Genomic DNA, 12,076 nt, shown 5'->3' with positions numbered 1-12,076 from the left:
TCTTCCATGGTGAATGGTCTAGTGAAGCCAGGATCATCGCTGTACTTCTTCCTATGTAGTTGTGCTCTTGGTTGTTTCTTGTTGATTTATCCATTTAGGAGCAACTGGTGTGCAACTTGGTTAGCAGATACATTTGGATGTTGGGCAGCTTTCTTGGGATCACCTCCAAGTTTGCGTATGAGAGACCATGCCTTCTTGCTGTTTTTTGTAAGATCTGTTGTCTCTATCAAAGTGTTCCAGGTGTTTTGACGTTCTTGAGAGATACTTAACATCACCCTCTCATCGGTAGATATTGTTTCCTATGAGAAGGGGTCAGATTCAAACATTGAGACCTACTCCCAGTAGAGTTCAGCATTCTCCTTGGTGAGACTAGGGATGTAGTGTACTCTGCAACCTCGGGGGATCTACCTTCTAGCTGTTTTTTGGACAGCTTTTGCAAAGAGGTTGTAGTGCTCAGGTAATAGTTTAATGCGTTTAACCTTGCGGTCAAGTGCTCGTGTAAAACCGTTCCAATCGGCCTTCTTGAAGTTGAAGCGCCTTTTGAATGGTACGACGGTTGGTAACACTGCTGCATTTACCTGGATGCCAATAGGATGGTGTTGTGTCTGTGGTATTGGGTCTGTGACAAGCTTCTTGCAGAGGCCAGCGATGTTGTTGCTGGCAATGGCAAGATCTGGATTATATCTATATTTCCAGCGGGCACTGTGGAAGGAGGCTGGCAATTTAGGATCGTGGATGAGACTAAGCTGGTTAGCGTCCATCCATTGTTCGACTGCTTCTCCATCGTTGTTAGTCTCCTTGTACCCCCATTGGGTACTGTGGCTATTAAAGTCTCCAATGATGATCTGTGGTTTATTGTGCAGGTTGGGTACAGGGTTAGAGAGGCTGAAATCTGTGCAAGGTGGCTTGTAGACTGAGGTCACTAGTACTTTGTTCCGCTCTACGGTTAGAATTTCGATGTTGTGCTCCTCTGTTTTAGAAGTGGCTTCTACAACTGAACCAGCTCTAACAAATAGAGCACTGCCATATTGTTGATGAGGTCTTTCAATAGCCAGGACCATTCCTGGTATTTTTGGGTGGTTGTTCTCACTTCCTCTATGTGTCTCCTGCAGGCAGAGGACATCACATTCCAACTCATTGCATAATGTAGTGAGGATGTTTTGTTTAGCTATAGAGAACCCTTCAACGTTAGCAGATATAACAGTCAATGCCGGTCATGAAAAAGACCCGTGTTTCTGAAATCGACGACTACTTCCGTCTTCAGGCATGCTGTGTGTGGTGGTACTAGAATTGGTTGAAACAGGGCCGCGATGTGAACGCTTCTACCTTAACCCCAGACAGTCAGTGCGAGTGAGAGAAACATGAAATCAAAAGGCAAGTTGCAGAATAGAAAGCCTGTTTCTGTAGGCCACAAAGTGAAAAGATAAGATACTGAAAAGTGCCTTTTTGGTTTTAATCTTCCAACACGGCAGTCATCGCTCTGCAGCCTGGCCAAGCTGTGAGTGAGTGTGTGAGAGAAACAGAGGGCAATAGCTGATGTTTGTGTGAGATGTGGTTTGCTGTCTTATTACCTGCTGTTGTTGTATTAAATCCTATTGATTCCATTCTGGCCTGGTCCACATGTAATGCTGTTGTGTATCACTTCATTGCACTTTTTTCACTTCACTTCACTTCAAGACAGACAGTCAGTCAGTGAGATACTGAAAAATATCTTCTTGGACTGTCTGCGAATAAAAGCTGCTCTGGGATCTTTACATTCATGTTATTCCACTCCACTCAAATCAAGACAAGGCTGGCAGGCAGTGAGAGAGACACATGAAATCAAGACAACAGGCAGAATAGAAATAAAAGCAGACAATGCTGGAAATACTCAGTATGTTAGGCAGCATCAGTGGAGATACAGAGAAACAGAGTAAATGTTTCAGCTCGATGACCATTCGACAGAACCTTGCCAGAATCTGACAAAAGATAAATGAGCTGAAACATTGACACAATTTCAATCTCCACAGATGCTGCCTTACCTGCTGAATATTTCCAAAATTTTCTGTTTTTATTTCAGATTTCTCACATCCAAAGCATTTGCTTTTGATGCAGAATAGAAAGCCTGTTTCTGTAGGCTGCAAAATGAAAAGATAAAATACTGAAAACTGACTGACTGCTTTTAAACTGCCAAACAGAGCAGAGCAATGATAAAATTCAACTTTCTTTCATTGCTGACAGTGACTTGTTGCAATTTTAAGGCTGGCCTGTGTGTGTGTGTGTGTGTGTATGTGTGAGAGAGAGACAGACAGCAAAAGCTGGTGTGTATGCAGGGCTTGTCTGTGTTCAAGTTATCTGCCGTGTGCATTGGTACTGCATCTCATGTCGGAATAAAACAGAAAGTATACAACATTAGATCATACTGATTTTAATCCAGACTGCACTGCTGTGGGATCTTACTTTCCATTTCTTTCAAGAATTTTGTAAAAAGCAAATCTACATATATACATCAAGCCATTTGATATTTCTCTGGGCTAGACTTTATAGGGGAATGTTTGTGGAGTGTTTCATGGCATGTCCTGCTGTGCGATCTTACTCTCCCTTTCAGCCCAACCCAAACAAGACAAGATATTTGTAAAAAAAAAGCATTTTATTTTTTAAATTATTTTCAGAACAATCCATTTTATTTTTTCTGGACTGGGCTTTATTGGGGAATGTGCTTGGGATGTTTTCAGAGCAAAAGCTGCTGTGCGATCATTCCATTCAGTTTATTACACTCCAGGCAAACCACAGACAGGCAGACATTTAATTAACAGAAGTAAAGTATATATATTATTATTTATTCCTGATTGTATTTACATCTTTTCACCCTCCTGGGCTTTCATTTCCTCTCGGGGACCCAGATTTCTGGGGACTCGGCTTCACTACTTCCTGTTGGATTGACCTCATCAAACATGGCCGCACAGCCAGGAAGGGACATCATCAAAAGTAGACACTCCCAGGCTGCGTCCCTTTCAAAATGGATGTGTGAGTGTGAGTTTCTGCAAATTGCAGAGTCTGTGTGAGTGTGTCTGTATGTGAGTGGGTGTCTGTGTGTCTGCAAATTGCTGAGTCTGTCTGAGTGTGTCTGTATATGAGTGGGTGTCTGTGTGTCTGCAAATTGCAGTGTCTGTGTGAGTGTGTGTGTCATGTTACTGTAAATTTTAGTTCAACGTGGGTGGGCGGGAGACTGAGTGGCATACAGACAGACAGACAGTCAGCGAGCGTGAGAGAGACATGAAATCAAAAGGCAAGTTGCAGAATAGAAAGCCTGTTTCTGTAGGCCACAAAGTGAAAATATAAGATACTGAAAAGTGTCTTTTTGGTTTTAATCTTCCAACACGGCAGTCATCGCTCTGCAGGCTGGTCAGGCTCTGAGTGTGTGTGTGAGAGGGAGGGCAATAGCTGGTGTTTGTGTGAGATGTGGTCTGCTGTCTTACTACCTGCTGTTGTTGTATTAAACCCTATTGATTTCATGCTTGCCTGGTCCATATTTATTGCTGTTGTGTATCACTTTATTGCACTTTATTTCTCTTCACTTCAAGGCAGACAGTCAGTGAGAGACTGAAAAATGTATTTTTATAATTTCTGACAAAAGCTGCTCTGGGATCTTTGCATTCTTTTTATTCCACCCTTCTCAAATCAAGACAAGGCAGGCAGGTTGGCAGGCAGTGAGAGAGACACATGGAATCAAGACAACAGGCAGAACAGAAATAAAAACAGAAAATGCTGGAAATACTCAGTATGTTAGTCAGCATCAGTGGAGACACAGAGAAACAGAGTAAATGTTTCAGCTCGATGACCTTTCGTCAGAACCTTGCCAGCATTTGACAAAAGGTAATCGAGCTGAAACGATGGCCCAGAAATTCGGGTCGGGGTCTTCCCGCGGGCGCAAGCCCCCGACCTACACTTACCTATCGCGCTGTCATTTGAAGACTGGGCCTGCGTGGATTTCCGGTCTGTGGCCCGGTTCAGCTCCCGGCGCGCTGTGCGTGCGTGATCCAGCGTCGTACTTAGTGCGATGAGCTGGCTGGGATCACGTGAGCACTGGGCAACAAATGGGAGTTTATAAAAGTCCATTCATGCGTTAGACATAAGACCTGTCAAACTCATGAAAAGTACGGGCACCCAAAACACTACTTAAACTTTAAATAAAAGTTAAAAAACATTCCAACAATTAAATTAACTATTAATAACTTTAAAAAACTAATTTGAACAATTAATCAAATTTTTTATTCAAGAAATCGGGTTCAAAAATTAACTTGCCTTACTGTAAATTCTTAAAAATAATAAACCTGTGGAAAAAAAATTCTAACTTTAATTATTAGACCACTTACCTTATAAAACTAAGTCCTTACGTCTGCTTTTTACATTCGTAAAAGGTGGAGGCATTCACGCACAGACAAACCTGTCATAAAAACCGAAGTTCAACGCGTACACGCTGCCCCAAACGTCGCTAGGGAACCGCCTCTTAACCCCTTGGTTCAGAGGAGAGGAAATGCCGGTTTCCCGCGCATGCGCTGTGCATGCTGAAATCCGGCACTTCCAATGGGCCCACGTGTGAGTACCCCGTCCGTACTCACGTGTTGGGTCCGGGATTACTGGGCCATTAACTCTGTTTCTCTCTCTCTCTCCCCACAGATGCTGCCTTACCTGCTGAATGTTTCCAGCATGTTCTGATTTTATTTCAGATATCTCACATCCACAGCATTTGCTTTTGATGCAGAATGGAAAGCCTGTTTCTGTAGGCCGCAAAATGAAAAGATAAAATACTGAAAACTGTCTGCTTTTAAACTGCCGAACATAGCAGAGCAATGATAGAAATCAACTTTGCTTCATTGCTGACAGTGATTTGTGGCCATATTGAGGCTGGTCTGTGTGTGTGTGTGTGTGTGTGTGTGAGAGAGAGAGAGAGAGAGACAGACAGCAAAAGCTGGTGTGTATGCAGGGCTTGTCTGTGTTCCAGTTATCTGCTGTGTGCATTGGTACTGCATCTCATGTCGGAAGAAAACAGAAAGTATACACCTTTAGATCATACTGATTTCATTCCAGACTGCACTGCTTTGGGATCTTACTTTGCCTTTCATTCAAGAATTTTGTAAAAAGCAAATCTACATTTATAGATCAAGCCATTTGATACTTTTCTGGACTAGACTTCATAGGGGAATGTTTGTGGAGTGTTTCATGGCAGATCCTGCTGTGGGATCTTACTCTCCCCTTCAGCCCAACTCAAACACGACAAGAAATTTTCTTAAAAAACAAGTATATTTTACATTTTTTAAATTATATTCAGGATAATCCATTTGGTTTTATCCTGGACTGGGCTTTATTGGGGAATGTGCTTGGGATGTTTTCAGAGCAAAAGCTGCTGTGCAATCATTCCATTCAGTTTATTACACTCCAGGCAAACCACAGACAGGCAGACATTTAATTAACAGAAGAAAGTATATATATTATTATTTATTCCTGATTGTATTTACTTCATTTCAACCTCCCGGGCTTTCATTTCCTCTCGGGGACCCGGATTTCTGGGGCTTCGGCTTCACTACTTCCTGTTGGATTGACCTCATCAAACGTGGCTGCACAGCCAGGAAGGGACATCATCAAAAAGAGACACTCCCAGGCTGCACCCCTTTCAAAATGGATGCGTGAGTGTGAGTTTCTGCAAATTGCAGAGTCTGTGAGTGTGTCTGTATGTGAGTGGGTGTCTGTGTGTCTGCAAATTGCAGAGTCTGTGTGAGTGTGTCTGTATGTGAGTGTGTGTCTGTGTGTCTGTAAATTGCAGAGTCTGTGTGAGTGTGTCTGTACGTGAGTGGGTGTCTGTGTGTCTGCAAATTGTAGAGTCTGTGTGAGTGTGTCTGCATGTGAGTGGGTGTCTGTGTGTCTGCAAATTGCAGAGTCTGTGTGAGTGTGTCTGTATGTGAGTGGGTGTGTGTCTGCAAATTGTAGAGTCTGTGAGTGTGTCTGTATGTGAGTGGGTGTGTGTCTGTAAATTGTAGGGTCTGTGTGAGTGTGTCTGTATGTGAGTGGGTGTCTGTCTGTAAATTGCAGGGTCTGTGTGAGTGTGTCTGTATGTGAGTGGGTGTCTGTCTGTAAATTGCAGGGTCTGTGTGAGTGTGTCTGTATGTGAGTGGGTGTCTGCAAATTGCAGAGTCTGTGTGAGTGTATATCATGTTACTGTAAATTTTATTTCAATGTGGATGGGAGGGAGACTGTGTGAGTGAGAGACAGACAGACAGACAGTCAGTGAGAGCGAGAGAGACATGGAATCAAAAGGCAAGTAGCAGAATAGAAAGCCTGTTTCTGTAGGCCACAAAGTGAAAAGATAAGATACTGAAAAGTGTCTTTTTGGTTTTAATCTTCCAACACGGCAGTCATCCCTCTGCAGGCTGGCCAGGCTGTGAGTGTGTGTGTGAGAGAGAGAGAGGGCAATAGCTGGTGTTTGTGTGAGATGTGGTCTGCTGTCTTATTACCTGCTGTTGTTGTATTAAACCCTATTGATTTCATTCTGGCCTGGTCCACATGTAATGCTGTTGTGTATCACTTTATTGCACTTTTTTCACTTCACTTCACTTCACTTCACTTCAAGACAGTCAGTCAGTCAGTGAGATACTGAAAAATATCTTTTTGGACTGTCTGAGAATAAAAGCTGCTCTGGCATCTTTGCATTCATGTAATTCCACTCCACTCAAATCAAGACAAGGCTGGCAGGCAGTGAGAGAGACACATGAACTCAAGACAACCTGCAGAATAGAAATAAAAACAGGAAATGCTGGAAATACTCAGTATGTTAGGCAGCATCCGTGGAGATACAGAGAAACAGAGTAAATGTTCCAGCTCGATGACCTTTCGTCAGAACCTTGCCAGAATCTGACCAAAGGTCATCGAGCTGAAACATTAACTCTGTTTCCCTCTCTCTCCGCAGATGCTGCCTTACCTGCTGAGTATTTCCAGCATTTTCTACTTTTATTTCAGATTTCCCACATCCACAGCATTTGTTTCTGTAGGCCGCAAAATGATAAGTTAAAATACTGAAAACTGTCGGTTTGCTTTTAAACTGCCGAACAGAGCAGAGGAATGATAGAAATCAACTTTCTTTCATTTGTGGCAATTTTAAGGCTGGTCTTTGTGTGTGTGAGAGAGAGACAGACAGACAGACAGATAGACAGCAAAAGCTGGTGTGTATGCAGGGCTTGTCTGTGTTCAAGTTATCTGCCGTGTGCATTGGTATTGCATCTCATGTCTGAAAAAACAGAAAGTATACACCATTAGATCATACTGATTCAATTCCAGACTGCGCTGCTGTGGGATCTTACTTTGCTTTTCCCAAGAATTTTGTAAAATGCCAATCTACATATATATATCAAGGCATTTGATATTTTTCAGGACTGGACTTTAGAGGGGAATGTTTGTGGAGTGTTTATGGCATATCCTGCTTTGTGGGATCTTACTGTCCCCTTCAGCCCAACTCAAACAAGACAAGACATTTGTAAAATAAAAGTATATATTACATTTTTTAAATTATTTTCAGAACAATCCATTTGATTTTTTTCTGGACTGGGCTTTATTGGGGAATGTGCTTGGGATGTTTTCAGAGCAAAAGCTGCTGAGCGATCTTTACAGTCATTTTATTACACTCCAGGCAAACCACAGACAGGCAGACACTTAGTTAACAGAAGTAAAGTATATATATTATTATTTATTCCTGATTGTATTTACTTCTTTTCACCCTCCCTGGCTTTCATTTCCTCTCGGGGACCCAGATTTCTGGGGCCTCGGCTTCACTTCTTCCTGTTGGATTGACCTCATCAAACATGGCCGCACAGCCAGGAAGGGACATCATCAAAAGTAGACACTCCCAGGCTGCACCCCTTTCAAAATGGATGTGTGAGTGTGAGTTTTTGCAAATAGCAGAGTCTGTGTGAGTGTGTCTGTATGTGAGTGGGTGTCTGTGTGTCTGAAAATTGCAGAGTCAGTGTGCGTGTATCTATATGTGAGTGGGTGTCTGCAAATTGCAGAATCAGTGCGAGTGTGTCTGTATGTGAGTGGGTGTCTGTGTGTCTGCAAATTGCAGAGTCAGTGTGTGCCTGTGTGTCATGTTACTGTAAGTCTTAGTTCACTGTGGATGGGAGGGAGAGTGTGTGAGTGGGAGACAGACAGATAGATAGCCAGTGAGAGAGAGACCTGAAATCAAAAGGCAAGATTCAGAATATAAACCATTTTTCTGTAGGCCACGAAGTGAAAATATAAGATACATAAATGTGTAATTTTGGTTTAAATTTTCCAACATGGCAGTCATCATTCTGCAGGCTGGCCGGGGAGCAGGGGGGCTGTGTGTGTGTGCGAGAGAGGGAGAGATCAAAAGCTGGTGTTTTGTGAGATGTGGTCTGCTGTCTTATTACCTGCTGTTGTTGTATTAAACCCTATTGATTTCATTCTTGCCTGGCCCACATGTAATGCTGCTGTGTATCACTTTATTGCATTTTGTTTCACTTCACTTCACTTCAAGACAGACAGCCAGTCAGTGAGATACTGAAAAATGTCTTGTGGACTATCTGAAAGTAAAAGCTGCTCTGCGATCTTTGCATTCTTTTTATCCCACTCCACTCAAATCATGATAAGACAGGCAGGCAATGAGAGAGACACATGAAATTAAGACAACAAGCAAATAGAAATCAAAACAAAATGCTGGAAATGATCAGCAGGTCAGGCAGCATCTGTGGAGAGAGGGAGAAGCATAGTTAACGTTTGAGTTTGATGACCTGACGTAATTCTGTTTCTCTCGCTCTCTCCACAGATGCTGCCTGACCTGCTGAGTATTTGCAGCATTTTCTGTTTGAATTTCAGATTTCCAGCATCCGCAGTATTTTGCTTTTGATGCAGAATAGAAAGCCTAATTCTGTAGGCCACAACATGAAAAGATAAGGTACTGAAAAGTGTTTTTTTTACTTTTAAACTGCCAATCAAAGCAGAGCAATGAAAGCAATCAACTTTCTTTCATTGCTGACAGTGTTGTGTGGTAATTTTGCAGGCAGGCCTGTGTTTGTGTGTGTGTGTGTGTGTGTGTGTGAGCAAGAGAGACTGACAGCAAAAGCTGGAGTGTATGCGGGGCTTGTCTGTGTTCCAGTTATCTGCCGTGTGCATTGGTACTGCATCTCATGTCTGTAAAAACAGAAAGTATACACCATTGGATCATACTGATTTCATTCCAGACTGCACTGCTGTGGGATCTTACTTTGCTTCTCTTTCAGGACTTGTAAAAATCAAAGCTACATATATACAACAAGCCCTTTAATGTTCTTCTGGATTGGACTTTATGGGGGAATGTTTGTGGGAAGTGTCAGAGCATATCCTCTGTGGTACCTTACTCTCCCTTTAATTCCCAACCCAACTAAGACAAGACAAAGCTTTTGTAAAACCAAAGTTTATATATATATTATATTTATATTATTATTATTTTCAGAATAGTCCATTTGATGTTTTTCTAGACTGGGCCCTATTGGGGAAGGTTTCTGGACTGTTTTCAGAGCAAAAGCTGCTGTGGGTTATTTCTATTCATTTTATTCCACGCCACTCAAATCACAGAATGCAGACATTTCATAGAAACATAGAAGATAGGAGCAGGAGTAGGCCATTCGGCCCCTCGAGCCTGCTCCACCATTCAATGCGATCATGGCTGATCAACCAAATTCAGTGCCCTGTCCCCGCTTTCTCCCCACAACCCTTGATCCCTTTAGCCTTAAGAAATATATCCAACTCCTTCTTGAATATATTTAATGTATTGGCCTCTACTGCCTTCTGTGGTAGAGAATTCCACAGGTTCACCATTCTCTGGGTGAAGAAATTCCTACTCATTTCTGTCGCAAAAGGCCTACCCCTTATCCTTAGACTGTGACCCCTGGTTCTGGACTCCCGACCATCAGGAAAATCCTTCCTGCATCTAGTCTGTCCAGTCCTGTCAGAATTTTATAAAATTCAATGAGATCCTCTCTCATTCTTCTAAACTGCAGCGAGTACAAGCCCAATCGACCCAATCTCTCCTCATACGTCATTCCTGCCATCCCAGGTATCAGCCTGGTGAATCTTCGCTGAACTCCTTCCATGGCAAGAACATCCTTTCTCAGATAAGGCGACCAAAACTGCACACAATACTCAAGATGTGGTCTCACCAAGGCCCCGTATAACTGTAGCACGACATCCTTGTTCCTGTACTCGAATCCTCTCGCTACAAAGGCCAACGTACCATTTACCTTCTTAACCGCCTGCTGCACCTGCATGCTTACCTTCAGTGACTGGTGCACAAGGATGCCCAGGTCTCTTTGCACTTCCCCTTCTCCCAATCTATTGCCTTCCTGCTTTTGCCACCAAAGTGGATAATTCACATTTATCCACGTTATATTGCATCTGCCATGCTTCTGCCCATCTGCCATGCTTCTGCCCAATCACCCAACCTGTCCAAATCATCCTGGAGTTTCTCGGCATCCTCCTCACCGCACACACGCCCACAAAGGTTTGTGTCATCTGCAAATTTGGAGATATTACATCTAGTTCCCTTGTCTAGATCATTAATATATATTGTGACTAGCTGGGGCCCAAGGACCGATCCCTGCGGTACCCCACTAGTCACTGCCTGCCACTCAGAAAAAGACCCATTTAATCCAATCCTTTGCTTTCTGACTGCCAAACAGTTCTCTATCCAAGTCAAAACCTTGCCCCCAATCCCATGTGCCTTAACTTTACATGCTAATCTCTTATGCGGGACCTTATTGAAAGCCTTCTTAAAGTCCAAATACACCACATCCACTGATTCTCCCTTATCTATTTACCAGTTACATCCTCAAAAAGTTCCACTAGATTAGTCAAGCACGATTTACCTTTTGTAAATCCATGTTGACTTTGTCCGATCCTGTCACTGTTTTCCCAGTTCTCTGCTATTACATCTTTTATAATGGACTCTAGCATTTTCCCCACTACCGATGTCAGGCTTACCAGTCTGTAATTCCCCATTTTCTCTCTACCACCTTTTTTGAATAGTGGGGTAACATTAGCTACCCTCCAATTCATGGGTACTGTTCCAGATTCTATCGAATGCTGGAAGATGATCAGCAAAGCATCAACTATATCTAGGGCCACTTCCTTAAGTACCCTATGATGTAGATTATCAGGCCCTGGGGATTTATTGGCCTTCAATCCCAGCAATTTCCCTAACACCATTTCCCTACAAATACTGATTTCTTTCAGTTCCTCCCTTTCATCAGACCCTATGTTCCCCGACATCTCTGGGAGGTTATTTGTGTCCTCCTTTGTGAAGACAGAACCAAAATATGTATTTAATTGGTGTGCCATTTGTTTGTTCCCAATTATAAATTCCCCATATTCTGACTGCAAGGGACCTACGCTTGACTTCAGCAATCTTTGTCTCTTCACATATCTATATAAGCTTTTACAGTCAGTTTTTACGTTCCATGCAAGCTTACTCTCATATTCTATTTTCACCTTCTTAATTAATGTGAAGGTGAGGGAAGGGTGGAAATTGGAGGCAAAGTGAATGAAATTGTCTAGTTCAGGGCGAGAGCAGGAAATGGCACTGATACAGTCATCAATGTATCGGAAAAATAAGTGAGGGAGGGGGCCCGAGTAGGACTGGAACAAAGAGTGTTCCACATATCCCATGAAAAGGCAGGCATAGCTGGGACTCATGTGGGTACCCATAGCAACACCTTTGATTTGGAGGAAATGAGTGGAGTTAAAGGAGAATTTGTTCAATGTGAGAACAAGTTCAGCCAGGCGGAGGAGGGTAGTGGTCAATGGGGACTGGTTGGGCCTCTGTTCAAGGAAGAAGCGGAGCACCCTCAGGCCATCCTGGTGGGGGATGGAGTTGTAGAGGGGTTGTACGTCCATGGTGAAAAGGAAGCGGATGGGGCCAGGAAACTGGAAACTGTTAAAGTGTTGGTGGCATCCGAAGAGTTGCGGAAGTAGGTGGGGAGAGACTGGACAAGGGGAGAAAAGATATAGTCGAGATAGGAAGACATAAGTTCCATGGGGCATTAACAGGCTC

Source organism: Somniosus microcephalus, unplaced genomic scaffold, assembly GCF_052327205.1.
Source record: "Somniosus microcephalus isolate GS21.2 unplaced genomic scaffold, FLI_Smic_1.0 unresolved_chr9, whole genome shotgun sequence".
Taxonomy (NCBI): domain Eukaryota; kingdom Metazoa; phylum Chordata; class Chondrichthyes; order Squaliformes; family Somniosidae; genus Somniosus; species Somniosus microcephalus.
This window is presented reverse-complemented; position numbering follows the sequence as displayed.